This window comes from Orcinus orca, chromosome 2, assembly GCF_937001465.1.
Source record: "Orcinus orca chromosome 2, mOrcOrc1.1, whole genome shotgun sequence".
NCBI classification, from domain to species: domain Eukaryota; kingdom Metazoa; phylum Chordata; class Mammalia; order Artiodactyla; family Delphinidae; genus Orcinus; species Orcinus orca.
In genome coordinates, this window is record NC_064560.1 from 170,008,925 (window position 1) to 170,029,702 (window position 20,778).

Consider the following 20,778-nt stretch of genomic DNA (forward strand, 5'->3'; position numbering starts at 1 on the left):
AGGTTGAATGGTAATTGATGTAATGTCTTGGTATCAGTGAACCTTTAATGCTAGTGCTTTTACTGCCAGATAGCCTGTAATCTTCAGTCATTTATGAATGTCTAGTTTCCACTCAGTCACCAACCATTCAGCACACCTTTCTGTAGGTCATTAGGAACCTCGAGGAACACAGAGGTGAAAAGATGATCCCTGTCATAAAGAGGCTGGCAATCTAATGGGCAGCAAATGAACCACAGGTAGCTTGGCAAACAGCCCCCCACGTGTGCCATTTGCCAGGGTGAGTCAGAGGAAGCCTCAACTGTCAAGTGTTTGAGATCACATAATAGTATAGAGAGCAGGTGACATAAGACTCATGCTATCCCTGAAATCTTTCCATCTATCCCTGTCTCTCTGTTGCCACTGAAATATTTCTGGTTTAATCCCTTATCACCTTTCTATCTATTAAATTCGCCCGTAAGTGTCTGTAGAAAAGAAATTCCTGATCTCCTTCCTGCCTTTAGGCTGATCTAGTTAACACTCATATCTAGGCCCACCGGGTCTAAAAGAGCAACACAAACAAACAAAAAACTTAATTATAGGGGGACTTTCCCGGCAGACCAGTGGTTAAGACTCTGCACTTCCAATGCAGAGGGCGACAGTTTGATCCCTGGTGGGGAGGAACTGAGATCCCACATGCCATGGGTGCGGCCAAAAAACTTAAAAAACAAAACCAAAACCTTAATTATGAACTCAAGTCTATCTCCCACACTGCTGACAGTTATCTAAGAGACATAAATAATGATGAGATTCTCTTTTTTTTTTTCTGCCTACAGTAGTCACTCCAATTTTTCTTAGCAAGTAATTGAAGGGTGTTTGTAATATTACTTTGGCCTGCCTTTACGGCAACTGTTCTTCATTCACTCCATGCTCCATCCTGGAGGAGATATTAACTCCGTGAGTATTGCATGAACTTCCACATCTTCCAGATGCAGCTTTAGGGACACCAGGTTCTTGAAGCCTCCCTTACTCCACAGGCAATGTAAATTATTTCCTCTTCAGAGCTCCACTAGTCTTTGACTAAAATATATCACAGAGCTCTATCACACTGTATTGTCGGTTTTGGTGTACAAAGTCATTGTTGTCCAAACAGTATATAAGAAAGATGAAAAAAAGGAGAGTGGAAAGAATAGTTCAGGGTTTGAATTTGAACTTTGGGGTTTTGTTTTGAGTTTTGGGGCTGAGCAAATGTATCAACACCCTCCCCCAGAGCATCACCTGAACTGAACCAGGAAGATTATAAAGTGATCAGCGTAAGGTTTATTAAAGTAAGACTGCTAATCCCTTCCCTTACCCCTATTCTTCCAATCTTCCCCAATCCCAATCTCTCCAAAAAAGAGACACCTTGCAAACCTGGGGACTGGAGCAGTAAGAAAGGTGGGAAGACTTAGCCTGAGAGGTTAAGTCACACTACATAGTTGCTGGGAGGAAATTATTTGGATTCATGGGAAAGAGCCTGGAGCAGTTGTAGAATACAGGAGAATTTAGGATTGCAGAGATGGTCTTGTGAACAGGGTTGCTAAGGTTTATGAATAGTCTCCTTCAGTGCTGTGATTCCTTTGTATTTTATTTTGAATTGTTTGGCTTACATTTTTTGTTGTATGTTTGTTTGTTTAACTTATCTCTGTGCAGAGACAGAAACATATAGGGCCATAGGATTTATTAGAGAATGTATTGTGAAGTGTGCAAGAATTTGTATATGGCATTGCCTCTCGCCTTAGTCACTTCTTTTGATACTTCAGAACTCATACAGCATCCAGGTTAGTCAAGTGTATTCCTTCTCCAACTTTTCCTCATATCTTAAATGCCGAGGGAACTGTTCTAAAAGTCCAGACCTTTACTTACCTTTTCACTACATAAAATGTCACCTTATGGATCTGACTCCAATAAAGGCTGGCACTCAGCTAATAGTCAATAATGGATTAAATCATATACATGTATTCTAGGTAATGCCATAGCTAATAATCTGTTATCCTTATCAGATAAAGCATATATTCAATTTAAGAGAATATAGGTCTTCAGTCTCCCATTCATTCCATCATCCAAATAAGCACTTATTAAGAACCTTGAAATGATCTTGAAGGAGCAAATAAATAGTAAGAATTACAAGTATGCTGGAAGATTTTCATGAAACAAAATTTGGGGCAGTGAAAAATTTAAGCACCTAACAAATAATATATATTCTCACTTTAAGCATCACTACTGTATACCTTAGTACATCTATCTGTTAAATCAAAGTGATATTTGTCATCATTTTACAATTCTCACAAAAAACACAAAATAACTCATCAGTATGGCTTCTGTTGCTTTCCCATAAATATGACTCAAATCTCAACTGTGTGTTTCTAGTGTTAATAAACAGAAAAATAGTTAACCCAGCCATCTTAACTGTCACGCTTCCACGTGGCAGTTTATAAAAATTTACATCCAGAAAACAAGGCATCTCCACCGTCCATGCCAGTCCCTCAGCACTAGTATGTTCTTGATATCTAGCCAAGTTACATAATCCTCCAGTATCTGCTCTACCATCACTTAACTCATGCAAGTATATGGGAGTGTTGTTATCAAAATCACCAATCCAAGGGGCTTCCCTGGTGGCACAATGGTTGAGAGTCCGCCTGCCGATGCAGTGGATGCGGGTTCGTGCCCTGGTCTGGGAAGATCCCACATGCCGTGGAGCGACTAAGCCCGTGAGCCATGGCCGCTGAGCCTGCGCGTCTGGAGCCTGTGCTCCGCAACGGGAGAGGCCACAACAGTGAGAGGTCCACGTACCGCAAAAAAAAAAAAAAAAAAAAAAAAAATCACCAATCTTGAGAGCTTTAATACCAAAGTTAGGTTTTAGAACTATGGCCAAATTTAATGGCTATGGTACAGAAAGATTACTTCATGAATCATCTGGTTTCATAATTGACATCTAGTATATAATTTAATTCACTAAAAATCTTAAAATTTTGGAAGAGCATGATTCCAGACTCATTTTACAGGTGCACACATTGAGGCTCAGAAAGGTTAAGAAGCTTGCACAACAGTTCACATCTGTACTATTTGTGAACTAGTACAAATGCCCCAACTTGAACTAAACTTCCTATAACATTTGACAATACTGACTATCTCCTTCTTGAAATTCTCTCCTCCCATGGCTTCCATGAATGTTTGGCTCCCATGGATCCTCTCCAACTTTGAGACTTCCTTTTGTCTTCTGCAGCCTTATAAACCTTCAACTGGGGTCTTTAGCTCTCTTCCATTTTTTTTATTTGTCCCAGTGACTCTCAAACTGTAGTGTGCACAGGATCCCCTGGAGACTTTATCAAAACACAGATTGCTGTGTTCCATCCCAAGGTTTCTGATTCAGTAGATCTGGAATGGGACCTGAAAAACTGGGTTTTCTAACAAGCTTCCAGATGCTGCTGCTGGTGGTGGTGGTCCAGGGACTACACTATGAGAACTATTGCTGTATCCTCTTTGCTGGGTAAACTGAACTTTCACCTTGGCTTCAAATTTTATCACAGTGTGCATGACTTCTGCTACATTTCTAGTAGCCTAAATGGTTTTCTAACACCTCAAAGTCAACATTCCACAAAGATCTCCTTTTGGAGGGGGTAAGGAGTCTTTCCCTCCATTCTAACTAATTTCTATAGCTAGAACTAGAGAGTTGGCTACTCAGTTTCCAATTCAGTCCAATTTCTAACCACTTAAAATTAGTCCTTGACATTATTCAATTAGGAAATTCACTGTTTTGCCTTTATTGCACATTTCTCCTGATAGTGATCATTAACAATCCAGTTTTAGAATTATTCATGTAGTTGTCTTATTACTTTTTATAGAGTATAGGCTACGAGATGAATGGGACTGTGTCTAATACATTTCTGTCCTCCATGACTTTTTTCATAGTCCTAAACCATAATTCATACTTTTTGGAAAAACAAATGAAATGGCAACTGGAAAGGTGGCAAGAGTTTCCCATACCATGCTATACAGTGAAGAATCCCCCATTACTGATTCCTAAACCAAGCAAAAATCTGCTGCATAACACTTTGCAGAGAATCAAAGGTAACTCTTCTATACAAAAGTGCTAGAGATCTCTTCTGTACAGATTAGTGAAAGCAAAAAAATTCAAAGTTAATTGCATTGTCTTGAAGTACACTTACTACGTTGATTAAAAACAAGTTTCATGAAGTAGAGAAAATCAGGAAAATTCTAACTTTCCAATTGCCATGGGACTATAAAGCCCATTGAAAGCTTTCTGAATACTGTCAATTAAGCTAACCAGGGCTTCCTTTCTGAGCAGGTGAATGTGTGCTTTTATGATATAAGTCAATGGTGAAACAGGATTTTATCTATTGAAATTTATGTTTACAAACCTTTGCAGAAAAACATATTTAGAAATGTAAAGACAAATCTTTGAATCCAGGGCAAGTAAAGTGTATTTTAATCTAAAGATAAACTTTTTGGAAAGGAAACCATTAAAAAAAAATGGCCTATCTGTGGGCTTCCCTGGTGGCGCAGTGGTGGAGAATCTGCCTGCCAATGCAGGGGACACGGGTTCGAGCCCTGGTCTGGGAAGATCCCACATGCCGCGGAGCAACTAAGCCCGTGAGTCACAACTACTGAGCCTGCGCGTCTGGAGCCTGTGCTCCACAACGGGAGAGGCCGTGACAGTGAGAGGCCTGTGCACCGCGATGAAGAGTGGACCCCACTCGCCGCAACTGGAGAAAGCCCTCGCACAGAAGCGAAGACCCAACACAGCCAAAAATAAATAAATAACTATTTTTAAAAATGGCCTATCTGTATGTGTGTTTTAAGTGCTTGAGTGACATCTGTTGCTCCGGTTAAAAAAAAAGTCAAATATCATTGTACTATAAAGTTTCCTATACAACAAAACACAATGCACATCCAATAAAAATAGAACTTGACACCTCAAAAGTAAATCTGCTTACTAAAGTGCCACTTCAACATCATGTAACACTTTTTTAATTTAATTTTTTTTCAGTTTTATTGAGATAAATTGACACATAACATTATATAAGATTAATGTGAACAACATAACTGGATATACATATATATTGTGAAATGATAACCACAATAAATTAACATTCATCACCTCATATAGGTACAATATTTTTCCTTGTGTTGAGAACTTTTAAGATCTATAACACTATTAGTAATACTACTTTGCATAACCCCCCAAATCAAAAAGGGTATCAAAATAGAAATTATAAGTTATGTGGCAAGTAATAAAAAGGAAAAAATTTTCATATGAAATCTATTATTTAAGATGACAGAAAATAAATATCCGACTTACAAAAAAAGAAAAAGAAGAACCAAGAGAAAGTATAAAGAGAGAATTAGTCAAAAGAAAAGCTAAGATAAAAGAAATGGAAAACAAACAAAACCAGAAGAATGGATCAAGAAAACCAAAAGCTGGTTAGTACAAAGAATCAATTAATAGATTAAGGGAAACAAATTAATGTTAGGGATGAGGCAGAAAATAAAAACGTGTCAAAGAAAATAAAAATGAGTACATGAGAATTTCAAGTTATAGTCTATTACAGTAAATCAATTGAACAGCTAGATAAATTGATGTTTTGGTGATAAAACATAAATGATCATTTAAAAGTCGAACATAACAATTACTATGGAAATTGGAAATTTACCATTAAGAAGAACTAGGCAGTTGGCTGTGACACAGGAGGAAACATTCACGTTAATTGAGCCAAACCATATCTTGCAAAAGTCTAGTTCAGGGGCTTCCCTGGTGGCGCAGCTGTTAAGAATCCTCTGGCCAATGCAAGGGACACGAATTCGATCCCTGGTCCGGGAAGATCCCACATGCCGGGGAGCAACTAAGCCCGCACGCCACAACTACTGAGCCTGCACTCTAGAGCCCGTGAGCCACAACTACTAAGCCCGCACACCTAGAGCCTGCGCTCCGCAACAAGAGAAGCCACCACAATGACAAGGCTGCCACCACAACGAAAGAATAGCCCATGTCACCGCAAGTAAAGCAACGCACAGCAACAAAGACCCAATGCAGCCAAAAATTAATTAACTAATTAATTAATTTTAAGAAAGTCTAGTGCAAAATTTTATTCCTCCTCTATTAAGATCTTCTTAGGGACTATTATATAGGTACTTTTACTGGTTCCTTAAAGGAATTTACCATTTCATGGATTCAAGAGCCTTTTCCCCGACACTGTATCATCACCGACCTGATATCAACTTCCTTTGCCAGTTCTTTGAAGGTTTCTGGAAGAATTTGAGTTCTTATGGCTTGTCCTTTATGTCCTCCCTAGGTGCAAAGCCCTTTACTGTCTACATATGTTGGGTATCCCTCAAACAAAAAAGTATCACTTTTTGTGGAGCCCCAGAGTGGATGCCCAGGGAAAATTTAGAAACCCAAGAGGAAGGATTGGAGTCTAGAGTGACAATGAGAAAATAAGGAAAATTTGAAAAGAAGCATAAATGAGTAAGTAGTTGGTATTAGAATGGACTGATGGGTGGAGAAGCTAGATGTTAAAGGGGAGCTGGAAACTTCTAGGGGATTTCTAAGCAGGGGAGAGATGGGAATACAAGCCACCCCACCCCCTCACTGTCCCCCAGAGCCAGGTGAACAAGGGGTGTCCCATGGGTGGCAGCTGCAAAAACCAGGCCACCAGACATAAAAAACTAAGTCACCAGCCGTGTGGTGGAGTAAAACTCCCCTCCAGGAGACACTGGTGCACTGGAGTGTAGCAGAGGGACAGCTTTAAGACAGTGCCCGCCCTCCAAGGTCTCTGAAAAGGATTAGAGTCAGCCCTTAGATGAATGTTTAGTTAGAGGCCTGCCCCTCAGATCGCAGTCATGATGGTTAGCTAATAGGCTTCCTTCACAGAAAGACCAAGCATTTGGGTCTGTTGCCTTTTGCTGTGTCCTGGGGGCGGTAGCTGTTTAAGAACTCTTTCTCTCTTGGCTACAATCCTGTGGGACCCAAGATCATAGGCCCCACTGTCCTCCAGAGCCAGGCAATGTAGAGGTGTCTCCTGGCAGCAGCCACAAATATCTGGGTGCCAGGCAGAGGGGTATGAACTCCTTTCTAGGTGACATCAGTTATTACAGTCCCACGGGACAGGAACGCAAACTCCCCTGGCCTCCAGAGCCAGGCAGTTAAGATGCACGCCTTTGGCAGCAGCCGCAAAGATCTGGGCAGCAGACGCATGGAAAAGGTCCCTTCCAGGAGAAACGCGTGCTCTGGAGCATGGCAAAGGGAGAGTGCAAAGACGGCACCCGCCAGTCTCTGTCGCTGGAGAGTATTCCAGCAGGCTCCCGGATGTATGTGTTAAATTAGATGCCTGCCCCTCAGGCTGATGCTTTAATATAAGCAGGTGAGCCTCCTTCACTTTATTTTTAATTTTTTTAAAGTTTTATCTATACAATTTTTATTTTATATTTTTTAATTACAATGTTTTCCTCCAAGTTTATTGAGATGTAATTGACATACAGCACTGTATAAGTGTACAGCATAATGATGTAACTTACATCATGAAATGATTACCACAATAAGTTTAGTAAACATCCATCTCGTAAAGATACAATATTAAGCAATTAGAAAAAATTATATTTTCCTTGTGATGAGACCTCGGGATTTACTCTCTTAACGACTTTCATATATAAGACACAGCAGTGTTAATTATATTTATCCTGTGGTACACTACAATCCTGGATTTACTTATTGTAAAACTGGAAGTTTGTACTTTGTGACTACCTTCATCCCTCCCCACAACCCTGCCTGCGGTAAGCACAAATCTGATCTCGTGTTCTGTGAGTTTGTTTCTTTGTTTGTCTGTTTGTTTTGAGGTATAATTGACCAACAACGCTATATTAGTTCCTGGTATATAGCACAGTGATTCCATATTTCTATACATTTCAAAATGATCACCATGGTAAGTCTACTTACCTTCTGTCACCATACAAAGACATTACATGATTATTGACTATATACTCCACAGAGTACATGTCATACCCATGACTCATTAATTCTGTAACTGGAAGTTTCTACCTCTCAATCTCTCCTCCCCTGCCTCCCCTCTGGCAACCATCTGTTCTCTGTATCTATGACTATGTTTCTATTTTGTTATGTTTGTTCATTTGTCTTGATTTTTATTTTTTAAATAAATTTATTTATTGTATTTATTTTTATTTTTGGCTGCATTGGGTCTTCATTGCTGTGCACGGGCTTTCTCTAGTTGCAGCGGGCAGGGGCTACTCTTCATTGCAGTGCGTGGGCTTCTCATTGTGATGGCTTTTCTTTGTTGCAGAGCATAGGATCTAGACACGCAGGCTTTAGTAGCTGTGGCATGTGGGCTTCAGTAGTTGTGGCTTGTGGGCTCTGGAGCGCAGGCTCAGTAGTTGTGACACACGGTATTAGTTGCTCTGCGACATGTTGGATCTTCCCAGACCAAGGCTCGAACCCATGTCCCCTGCATTGGCAGACGGATTCTTAACCACTGTGCCAACAGGGAAGCCCTGTCTTGATTTTTAGATTTCACATAAAAGTGAAATCATATAATGTTTGTCTTTCTCTGGTTGACTTATTTCATTGAGCATAATACCCCCTAAGCCCATTCATGTTGCCACAAATGACAATATTTCATTCTTTTTTATGGCTGAGTAATATTTTACTTTATAGATATATTGTATTGTGTGTATATATATATAAAATACATACCACATATATATATATACCTATACATAAATACCAATATATATATAAATACACACATATACACACACACACACACACACACACACACACATATATATATATATATATATATATATATACACACACACATATATATCACATCGTCTTTTTCTATTCATCTATGGATGGACCCTTAGGTTGCTCCCATATCTTGGCTGTTGTAAATAATGCTGCAATGAACATTGGGGTATATATATCTTTTCAAATTAGTATTTTCATTTTCTTTGGAAAAGTAACCAGGAAGGGAACTGCTGGATTGTATGGTAGTCCTATTTTTCATTTTTTGAAGAACCTCCATACTCTTTTCCATAGTGGCTGCACCAATTTACACTCCCACCAACAGGACGTGAGGGTTCCCTTTTCTCCACATCTTGCCAACACTTGTTATTTGTTGTCTTTTTGATGATAGCCATTCTGACAAGTGTGGAATATCCCTAATGATTAGTGATGTTGTAAACCTGAAACTAATAGAATGTTATATGTCAATCATACATCAATACAAATTATTTAAAATGTACTGGTGCAAGGGGCAACATCATCTTTAAGGAGTTCAGTTGAGTCCCTCATCTGTAGAACAGTCTGATGATACATTGTCACAGACCAGTGTTTGTTAAGAGCTCTGAGGATAATGAGTTCTCCCAAGTAACAGAGGTCAGGGGCTGCACTTAAGAGCCTGAAACTACGAGATCAGAATTAGCATCAAAATTGCCAATATTGGAGGGGCTGCTGAAGTGATTTATCTTTTACCTAAGGACTTCTGAGGTGCTAACAGACAATGTCATTCTAAGACAAACAGATGAGTAGCCAAAGAGAGTGCTGCTTAACATCTATAATCAGAAGAAGGCAAAGTGGGAGGAGCAGGAGACTGAGAATGGTTGCACCAAGAAAAAAAAAAAATAGTGATGCCTGCTCAGTTCATGTGGCAAAGCTAATTTTCAAATACAGAATCTGTTGACTAAAGAGATCACTGTGCTCCTAGGAGGAAGGACATATTAACATCATGACAAATAGATTATGTAGTGATTCTCCCAGTCCTTTCCCCAAGAAACCTACAACCATTTCCTTGGGAGACAATATGGTAGGGATAGAGAAACAACTAGAATTGAGAAGATTATTGGACACAGTGTCTTCACTGATATTGCTGCTCAGACTCCAAAGCATTTTCATGGACCCTGAAATAGTGGGAGCTTATGACATCAGGAAATAAGTGGAGTCCTAGCTGGCATACATTTTACAATGTGTTCAGTGGTCTGCAGTCCAAACCAGTGGTCATTGCCTCCAAGTCCCCAGGTATATAATTGGGATTGGTATCTTAGGCAGTGGGGATAATGTCCTTCTAAGGTCCTTGGCATGTGGAATAAGAGCTATCATCGTCACTGTGCGGGTGGAAGCCTCTTAAACATCCTTCTGGCCCTGGCCAAGATAGTGAATCGAAGTCAATATTGTGTTCACGGTGGGAAGATGGACACAAGGGTCACCATTAAAGACAAAAAGAGGCAGCAGTGGTTGTACATATCATATCTCCATTGAAATCACCAGTCTGGCCCTAACAGAAACCTAATCAATCCTAATGAGTGATTGTAGACAACCAACTCTCCCAAAGAGAATGTCTCATTGTGGCTGCTGGATCAGAAATACTATCATTCCTAGAGGATATTTAAATGACCTCAGGTGCCTGGCATGCAGCCATTGATTTGGTAAACTTGTTAATTTCTATTTTGAACAGAAAAGAGTATTAAAAAAAAGGTAGCATTCATGTGGCATGGATAATCATATTTGTGTACTTGCCTCCAGGGCCATGTTCACCTTCTTGCATCTGGCATAATATTATCTGAACAGATCTAGAGTCTCAGAACCTGCAGAAGACATCGTACTGATTCATTATATCAAGAGCATCATGCTGATGGGACCAGGTGAACATGAGTTGGTTAGTTCATTAGAGGTCTTATAAGGAGATACACACTCCAAGCTTAAGAGATAAACCTTACAAAGATTCAGGGACAGTTCACATTACTGGAGTATTTAGGGTTACAGTGGTGTAGGTCATGTTCAGGCATACCCCGAGTTTAAGGGAAATTGCTTCATGGTGCCTTCCCTACCACAAGGAATGTGATGGCTGATATATATGTCGCTTTGGGTTATTGAAGCAAACATTTCACACCTATGAATACGAGCTGGATGATAATGAAGTGGGAACACAAGGCAAGAAAGGGCCTTGCTTTCTTGCTAGCCTGTGTAAGCAGAAGCCATAATTTGAGCCATAATGTCTGGCACGGCTGATGTCTTTGACCCTGTGGGAAACTGGTGGTAGGGGTAAAGATGTGGTGTGGAATCTGTGGCAGGCCCCAAAGGAGAATCACAACGTAGGCCATAGGGTTTTGAAACAAGGCCATGCCATCTATGTCATGGAGACTATGGAGAAACAGCTCTCAGTGCGTTAGGGGAACCTGAGCAAAGTGAGCTTTTAGTCCATGTGGCCCCATATGAGCACGTGTCCTGAATCATTGTGTATCAGCTAGGTTTCTCTGGGCCTGGCAATCCATAAAATCAGATGGATCTGGCAGCAATTCACAGAAAACTCAAAATAGAACATCCAATACCAAGCTCATACAAGAGGAGAAGACATGTGTACGTTGTATGAGCAGGTATTTGAAGTCATCATATCACTCACCATGGTTTCACCAGTCACTTCACTCACCTTCCATATATGCCCACATGGGGGTTTTGTTCAGTCAGCTAAATGAGGAATAAAATGCCTGACTTTGGTGTATGGATGGGTAGGCTTGGTATGTGGGTTCAAACCAAACATGGAAGATGACTGCATAACACTCCTCTTCAAGGATGACTCTAAAAAGAGAGAAATAAAAAATCATATTATTGGGCAGTTTTATGCCTAGTACCTTGATTGTCTACCCTACGTGGAAGGTTTCTAATTAGACTACTTCAGGTGGCGAAGAGCCTGATGAGCTGGTCAGGGCCTGGAATAAAAAGGACTAGAGCATCAGAGAAAAGGTGTTCTGCGATAGAGCTCTGTGGCTGCTCATATAGCTTTAGTCAGGAAGTGTGAAGATTTTCTTTTTTAAGTATAGTTGATTTACAATATTGTATTAGTTTCATTTGTATAGCAAAATGATTCAGATATATATCTCTCTATAACTGTATCTCTCTATCGCTATACAGTGCAGATTATTTTCCATTATAGGTTTTTAGGAGATATTGAATAGATTTCCCTGTGCTATACAATAAATCCTTTTTGTTTATCTATTTTGTGTACAGCAGTTTGTATCTCTTAATCCCAAACTCCTAATTTATCCCCCTATTCCCACCCTTCCCCCTTTGGTAACCGTACATTTGTTTTCTATGTCTGTGAGTCTGTTTCTGTTTTGTATATAGATTCATTTGTATTATTTTTTAGACTCCACGTATAAGTGATATCATATAACATTTGTCTTTCTCTGTCTGATGTACTTAGTGTGATATTCTTTAGTTCCATCCATGTTGTTGCAAATGGCAGTATTTCATTTTTTATGGCTGACTACGATTCCAGTGTGTGCACGTGTGTGTGTGTGTGTGTGTGTGTGTGTGTGTGTGTGTGTGTGTGTATATATATATATATTACATCTTCTTAAACCAATTATCTGTAGATGGGCACATGGGTTGTTTCCATGTCTTGGCTATTGTAAATAGTGCTGCTATGAACATTGGGTTGAGTGTATATTTTTGACTTAGTGTTTTTGGTTTTTGCGGGTATATACCCAGGAGTGGAATTGCTGAATCTTATGGTAGTTCTATTTTTTTTTTTTTTTTCAGTACGCAGGCCTCTCACTGTTGTGGCCTCTCCCGTTGTGGAGCAACAGGCTCCGGATGCGCAGGCTCAGAGGCCATGGCTCATGGGCCCAGCTGCTCTGCGGCATGTGGGATATTCCCAGACTGGGGCACAAACCCGTGTCCCCTGCATTGGCAGGCGGACTCTCAACAACTGCGCCACCAGGGGAGCCCTATTTTTAGATTTTTAAGGAACATCCATACTGCTTTCCATGGTGACTGCACCAATTTACATTCCATTAATAGTGTACGAGAGTTCTGTTTCTCCCACATCTTCTCCAGCATTTATAATGTGCAGATTTTTGATATAGCTATTCTGACATTTGTGAGGTGATACCTCACTGTGGTTTTGACTTGCATTTCTCTAATAATTAGTGATGTTGAGCATCTTTTCATGTGCCTGTTGGCCATCTGCATGTCTTCTATGGAGAAATGTCCATGTTGGTCTTCTGCCCATTTTTGATTGGATTTTTGTAACACAGGTTCATGCCTATCAAGAAGCATCCATCCTGGAAAAGGTCTTGAACAACCAGGCAGAGAAAATGACTCGGCCAATCAACATTAGACAATCTTCACCGTTGACCCACCATGGAACTGGCACAATGGGCACATGAACAGAGTGGCCATGGTGGCAGAGGTAGTGGCTACACTGAGCTCAATAGCATAGACTCCCACTTGCCAAGAAAGTCAGTCCAGGTACTACCGTCTCTAAATGTCCAACTTGCCAACAACAAAGATCATTGCTGAAGTCCTGAGAAGTCATTATTTCTCAAGAAGACCTAGCAGTTAATTGGTGGGAAGTCAACTACCGTGGGCCCCTTCCAATCTGGAAGGGCCAGCATTTGGTCCTCGCAAGAATAGATAGCAATTCTAGATGTGATAAGTAGCCTTTTGTGCCTGCAGAGCCACAGCCAGCATCAGTATTGGGGGCTTGCTTATGAAATGTGTGATCTTTAACCATGGAATCCCACGTGGCTTAGGATGTGAACAGAGACCTCAGCCTTCAGTGAATGAGGTAAAGGAATGGATCCCAATGGAATCCATTGTTTGCACCACATCAAATATTCACTGGCAACCACCCGCACACTGCACTGCAATGAGCTACTGAAGGCACGGCCGAAACATCAGCTCAGAAACAATATCCTGGAAGGATAGAGTGCCATCCTTCAGGGTACAGTGTGTATGTTCAATCAAAGACTGCTACATGGTACTGTATATCCATTATGAGGAATATATGGGACCGGGAAGCAAGGAGTAGAAGTTGGGTGGCCCTACTTACCATGACTCTTAATGATCCACTGGTGGTTTTTCTGCTTGTCCTCCCAGCAACTGTGTATTCTCCAGGGCTGTAGGTAGGTCTTGGTCTACAGAGAATGCACTTTTGCCAGGGATACAGCATGAATGCCATGGAACTGCAAGGTACAGTGGCCATCAAGGCCCCTCAGTCATCATATGTCCAAAGACTAGCTTGTGAGAGCAGGAGTCACCATTATGGATGGAGTCATTGACCCGGAGTAGCAGGGGAGTTAAGGCTGCTATTCCTCAGTAGAGGCTTGGAGGATTACCTTTGGAACCCAGGTGATACTCTTGCCAGACTCCTGGAACTCCCTTGCTTGGGCAATGGTAACTGGAATGGACTTGTGCAACAATCTTGGCCTGAGAGGTCTCAGACTCCTCGAGGATAAAGATGCAAAATTTTTAACAAACAATATAGAGAGTCTCCTGTTTTTCCTGTATGTTGTACTCTTCCCCATCTACTTTCTCCTTTCTTATACTCATACCCCATGAGTATCTAAAACTACCACAAGGCTTGCAGAAACAGTTCTCAGCAATAGTGTTCTGTTGGTTATCGGGACTCCTTCAAGGGGCAGGATAACAGGAAAGAGCCTCAAGCACTCGTCTTGGTTAAAGGTGAAACTGCTGCTAAAGTTAAAATATAGGACAGTTTCTCCGATTCTTCCTCTTACAGAAACCCTGAGCCTGCTTCAGCTGTGAAGCCACCTGGTCTGCCATTGTTCTCTGATACGCCTCAACTCAATGAAGATTTACCCTCTATTGGAGTCACATAAATCTTAAAAAAAAAATAATGTGGTGCCATTGCTTGGGGAGAGGGTAGAAAAATTTCCAACACTGCCTGATGGGGTCAAAAACAGAACCGATCAAAGAACCCTAATTTTCTTTGGTGTGGAGGTAAGTCCTCCTCCTGTTCTCATTTTGTTTTTGTTTGTTTGTTTATTTGTTTTTTCATAGTTTGGAGTTGCAGGGCTGTGGATCTCTTGAAGGTCAAACTTTTGTCAGACTGAGGTCAGTATTCTTCTTTTGCTTTCTGGAGATCTTTGGACGAGCGGAAACTTAGGCATTTTTCCTGAGGTAGGTCATGTCCCTCTTTCTACCTCAGACTTCTTTTACCTGGGAAAACTCCTATTTTACCCAAACTGCTGGTCAGATTTGCTCTAGAAATATGGTCTGCCAGAAAGACCTTTACTCTGTCAATTTCTTCTCAAAGTAGCATGTGTTCATTGAGTACCATCTCAAATTTAGTGGCCCTATAGTTTCTTGGGTGTGTCAGACTTGTGAGTGTGGCACCTTAGAAGAAAGGGCATTAGAATGGCCATCGCACCATGGGCAGCCTACCTCAGTTGGTACAAAGAAGACAAGAAAGGAAATACATTAAACAGATTCCAATATTTTGAGGCCTCTTTAAACGTCAACCTTCTTCTCCTCTCAAAGCCTTTGACCTTCTCTCTACCTCTGTTTATGTCTCTCATAACCCCACTCCTTCCTAACATCGTTACTAGCCTGACCTCTCCTTTCTTTTAAGCTCCCTTGCTTTTCTGCCCTTGTTTGATTGGGAGTAATCCAACCATGTTAACTAGGCTATACTTAATCTATCTCACAGGTCTGGCACCAGTTAGAAACTGCTTTTTAGGAATATTCATCTTAGGCCTTAACATGAGATAGCCACCTTTCCAAAAAGTGTGGCCTAAACCTGAAACATCAAATGTTATTTAGAAGTACAAAATGGACTGACAGACCACATGCATCCTCACATTGCCCAATTCTGAGGACTTCCAAGCAAAAGATGCTGGAAGCATTGCTGTTGCCCTTGTTTACACTGCACATTTGGTATCCATGATTTCCTTTTTCCTACAAGTGCCCCTCAGATATCCTATAACTTTAAGAGATCTATCAACAGTCAAAGATAATATTAATGACAAGTTGAAAAGGAGGGAGAGTTTCCATTACACCCAAAAGGAGGGGAGAAGTGGCTGTTTGATTACAGTGTCTATCTTCTGAACAAAAATATAGCACAGCTAAGATATCAACATGGACTAGGGACTCCAGACTTGAGGCAAACCCTCCCCAACCTGAAAAACTTCATGGAGCGGACTAGTGGTCAGGTGCGACAGACATCACACCTCCAGTGCAACCGCCGTTCCAAAGATACAAAGCTCCATATTTGGGGGTGCAGATGTAGGCTTTTCTGGGGGATCCCTTCACCGGACAAAGGACACCGGAAACGGGCTAGCTCAGGGAATGAGAGACGCGAGTACAAAACCCCTCCCTCCAGTTAGAACTCAGTATTTGCCCAGCCTGTGACCACCATCCCCTCCATGGGAGAATCTGAAAGATAATGTCTCTGTCTTCCTCCTTAGACACCTCCAAAGAAAACAAGAAAAAAGGGGTAGATCTGGGAGACAGATTACATGGAGGCCAAGTGAGTGTGAACACTAGCCAGGAACAGGGACAAGCCCTCTCGGGGTCTCCAGCCAGTCAGCGGCACCCTCCTGCCCAGCGAGCAGGCCGGCTCCTCCAGCACCCTGCTTCTGGAGACGGGGGTGGGAGGGGATTTCCACCCTGGGTCTGAAGCCGAGCTCTGCTGTGCAATGGAGCAAGGGGAAGAGTTCATCGGTATGAAAGCCCCAGCCTTCACCTCAGGCAACCAGCTGAAAGCATTTAACTGCATCCCCGTGGACAGTGCCGGGGCAGTGGAGGGTGATGAACAAGTTCTGGGAGAATTTGAAGAGTTCTCCCCAAGGATCTATGCACTGAATGAAAACATATCCAGCTTCCACTGGCCATGCAGGAGTTCTGATAAGTGAAGCGAGAGGACAGACAGTAGGACCAGGGTAGAGTCACTGCTTGAAATGAGGATAAAGCTGCACTGGTCACCCTTTGTAATAATTATGACACAAAATGAATATTAATGAAGGGTATTCCTCAGAAATATAGACTTTGTGAATCGAGGAGGAACTCAGGATCACTGTGTATCAGGGCCAAAGTTAGATTTTGCTTGCAAGATTTGCTTTTCAGGCCTGACAATTGTTTAAAGGCAAAAGTCACTCTATAGCTCGAGTCACTTTATAGGCATTTGTCTGCTTTTATATTTACACTTCTATGTTATCCTCAGAGGGAAGATGATAATATATAAATAATATAGTGAACTCGCTTTTAGTTTCTCATGAGCATTTGCCCTCACCACAGTTTATGAAACTTTGGGGAAATCGAATATTCAGTAAAGGTCTCCAGGATCTTTGGCCATCCATTAAGTTGATGAATAAGAAGAACAATGTTCTACTTATACACAGGCCCACCCGCCCCCGCCCCTGCCCCCAGGCTCCACAGTCAACCTAGCTGTCGTCGCATCTGCACAGTAGATGCTTGTGCATCCTGAGCGACTGAGAACACCACATTCACTTGTTCTTTAATGCCCTCACCATGAACTTCCAGCTCTTCCAGTCAGCCATACCCTTGATGCAGCCCTCAGATTAGATGAAAAACCTCACCTCTGGTGGATCCCAGGGGACCCCCAAGGACCACAAGGTTACTATAGTCAGATGGCATCCAGTTCCACCTGGGAGTCAAAGTTTTATGTGTGCAGATGCTGTTGTCAAAAGCTGGGTGTGTTTTCTGGTAATGCACTCATCATATAAAAATCCCTATATGCAAATCCCGTGTTAATTTATCACATTTCAGTTGGAAAGGAAGGCATTGTATATGATGAAATATATGTGGAGAGTCAGGCTGTCCAATGTGCAAACCGCAAGGCAGTTGAGGTAGTTGGATTAAGAGACTAGATGAGGCATAGAATACTACTGGTATGTGTGCAATGGAAGAAATATTAAGTTATGTTTTTGAGGTCCATTTTCATTCCTGGAGCTCAGATTTCATTTGCTATTGCTATGTACTTTATATACCCAAGGACATTGCCTCAGGGTTGCAAGCTCTTTAAGGAAATTTTGTGCTTATATCCATGTATTGTATAGAAGAACACAAATTGAGTTTTCCTCAAAAAAAAAAAAAAAGCAGTCCAAGATTTTAGAGATAGCATAATAACCAAAGAGAAAATCACATACACTCAAATGTATGAGACTATAAATTACATAGCTTGAGGGAAAAGAAAGTCCTTCACAAATACAAACAGATCCATAATGATACCAGCAGTTAATGGAAAAATGGAAGTAAGAGAGAAAAAAGGCTACAGGGACCACGGTTATCATTCTTTGGCAAATGGACTGCTCAATTCGAAACCAAAGTGCTCTACTTCTGGGAAGACACAGTTTAGTTTCAACAAGTCCCTTTGGATCAGCAAGAAATAACAGTGTTGGAGATTGGTTCAAGATGGTAGAGAAGGATGTGCGCTCATTTCCTCTTGTGAGAGCAATGGAATCACAACTAACTGCTGAACAATCATCGACAGGAAGACACTGAAACTCACCAAAAAAGATACCCCACATCCAAAGACAAAGGAGAAGTCACAATGACACATTAGGAGGGGTGCAATCACAATAAAATCAAATCCCATAACTGCTGGATGGGTGACTCACAAACTGGAGAACACTTATACCACAGAAGTCCACCAACTGGAGTGAAGGTTCTGGGCCCCACGTTAGGCCTCCCAACCTGGGGGTCCGGCAACGGGAAGAGGAATTCCTAGAGAATCAGACGTTGAAGGCTAGCGGGATTTGATAGAAGGACTTTGACAGGACTGGGGGAAACAGAGACTCCACTCGTGGAGGGCACACACAAAGTAGTGTGCACATCGGGACCCAGGGGAAGGAGCAGTGACCACATAGGAGACTGAACCAGACCTACCTGCTAGTGTTGGAGGGTCTCCTGCAGCAGTGTGTGGTGGCTGTGGCTCACTATGAGGACAAGGACACTGGCAGCAGAAGTTCTGAGAAGTACTCCTTGGCATGAGCCCTACGAGAGTCCACCATTAGCCCCACCAAAGAGCCTGGTAGGCTCCAGTGTTGGGTCACCTCAAGCCAAACAACCAACAGGGAGGGAACCCAGCCCAACCTATCAGCAGACAAGCAGATTAAAGTTTTACTGAGCTCTGCCCACCAGAGCAACAGCCAGCTCTACCCACCACGTGTCCCTCCCATCAGGAAACCTACACAAGCCTCTTAGATAGCCTCATCCACCAGAGGGCAGACAGCAGAAGCAAGAACTAGAATCCTGCAGCCTGCAGAACAAAAACCACATTTCACAGAAAGATAGACAAGATGAAAAGGCACAGGGCTATGTACCAGATGAAGGAACAAGATAAAACCCCAGAAAAAGAACTAAATGAAGTGGAGATAGGCAAAATTCCAGAAAAAGAATTCAGAATAATGATAGTGAAGGTGAGCCAGGTTCTCGGAAAAAGAATGGAGATAAAGATCGAGAAGATGCAAAAAATGTTTAACAAAGACCTAGAAGAATTAAAGAACAAACAAACTGATGAACAATACAATAACTGAAATGAAAAATACACCAGAAGGAATCAATAGCAGAATAACTGAGGTAGAAGAACGGATAAGTGACCTGGAAGACAGAATGGTAGAATTCACTGCCGTGGAACACAATAAAGAAAAAAGAATGAAAAGAAATGAAGACAGCCTAAGAGACTTCTGGGACAACAGTAAACACAACAATATTCGCATTATAGGGGTCCCAGAAGGAGAACAGAGAGAGAAAGGACATGAGAAAATATTTGAAGAGATTATAGTGGAAAATTTCCCTAACATGGGAAAGGAAATAGCCACCCAAGTCCAGGAAGTGCAGAGTCCCAGGCAGGATAAACCCAAGGAGGAACACACTGAGACACATAGTAATCAAAGTGACAAAAATTAAAGACAAAGAAAAAATATTGAGAGCAACAAGGGAAAAAGGACAAACAACATACAAGGCAATTCCCATAAGGTTAACAGATGTTTTCTCAGCAGAAACTCTACAAGCCAGAAGGGAGTGGCATGACATATTTAAAGTGATGAAAGGGAAGAACCTACAACCAAGATTACTCTACCCCGCAAGGATCTCATTCAGATTCGATGGAGAAATCAAAAGCTTCACAGACAAGCAAAAGCTAAGAGAATTCAGCACCACCAAACCAGCTCTACAACAAATGCTAAAGGAACTTCTCTAAGTGGGAAACACAAGAGAAGAAAAGGACCTACAAAAACAAATGCATAACAGTTAAGAAAATGGTAATAGAAACATACATATCGATAATCACCTTAAACGTGAATAGATTAAATGCTCCAACCAAAAGACAAAAGCTCACTGAATGGATACAAAAACAAGACCCATATATATACGCTGTCAACAAGAGACCCACTTCACACCTAGGGCCTCACACAGACTGAAGGTGAGGGGATGGAAAAAGATATTCCATGCAAATGGAAATCAAAAGAAAGCTGGAGTAGCAATACTCATATCAGATAAAATAGACTTTAAAATAAAGAATGTTACAAGAGACAAGGAAGGACACTACATAATGATCAAGGGATCAATGCAAGAAGAAGATATAACAATAACAAATATATATGCACTCAACATAGGAGCACCTCAATATATAAGGCAACTGCTAACAGCTATGAAAGAGGAAATCGACAGTAACATAATAATACTGGGGGACTTTAACACCTCATTTACAATTAGGGACAGGTCATCCAAACAGAAAATTATATAGAAACACAAGCTTTAAATGACACAATACACCAGATAGATTTAATTGATATTTATAGGACAGTCCATCCAAAAACAGCAGATTACACTTTCTTCTCAAGTGCATACGGAACATTCTCCAGGATAGATCACATCTTAGGTCACAAATCAAACCTCAGTAAATTTAAGAAAATTGAAATCATCTCAAGCATCTTTTCTGACAACAATGCTATGAGATTAGAAAT

The 20,778-nt window shown here is 41.3% G+C and overlaps 1 protein-coding gene and 1 pseudogene across 3 annotated transcripts in view; one reads left to right on the top strand and one right to left on the bottom strand.

Annotated features, from left to right (window-relative positions):
* The window catches only part of LOC105747719 (synaptojanin-2-binding protein), a 169,915-nt gene that overhangs the window by 89,496 nt on the left and 59,641 nt on the right, over positions 1–20,778 (bottom strand). The window lies entirely within an intron of this gene.
* LOC101269660 (UV radiation resistance-associated gene protein-like) lies at positions 15,157–16,849 on the top strand (annotated as a pseudogene).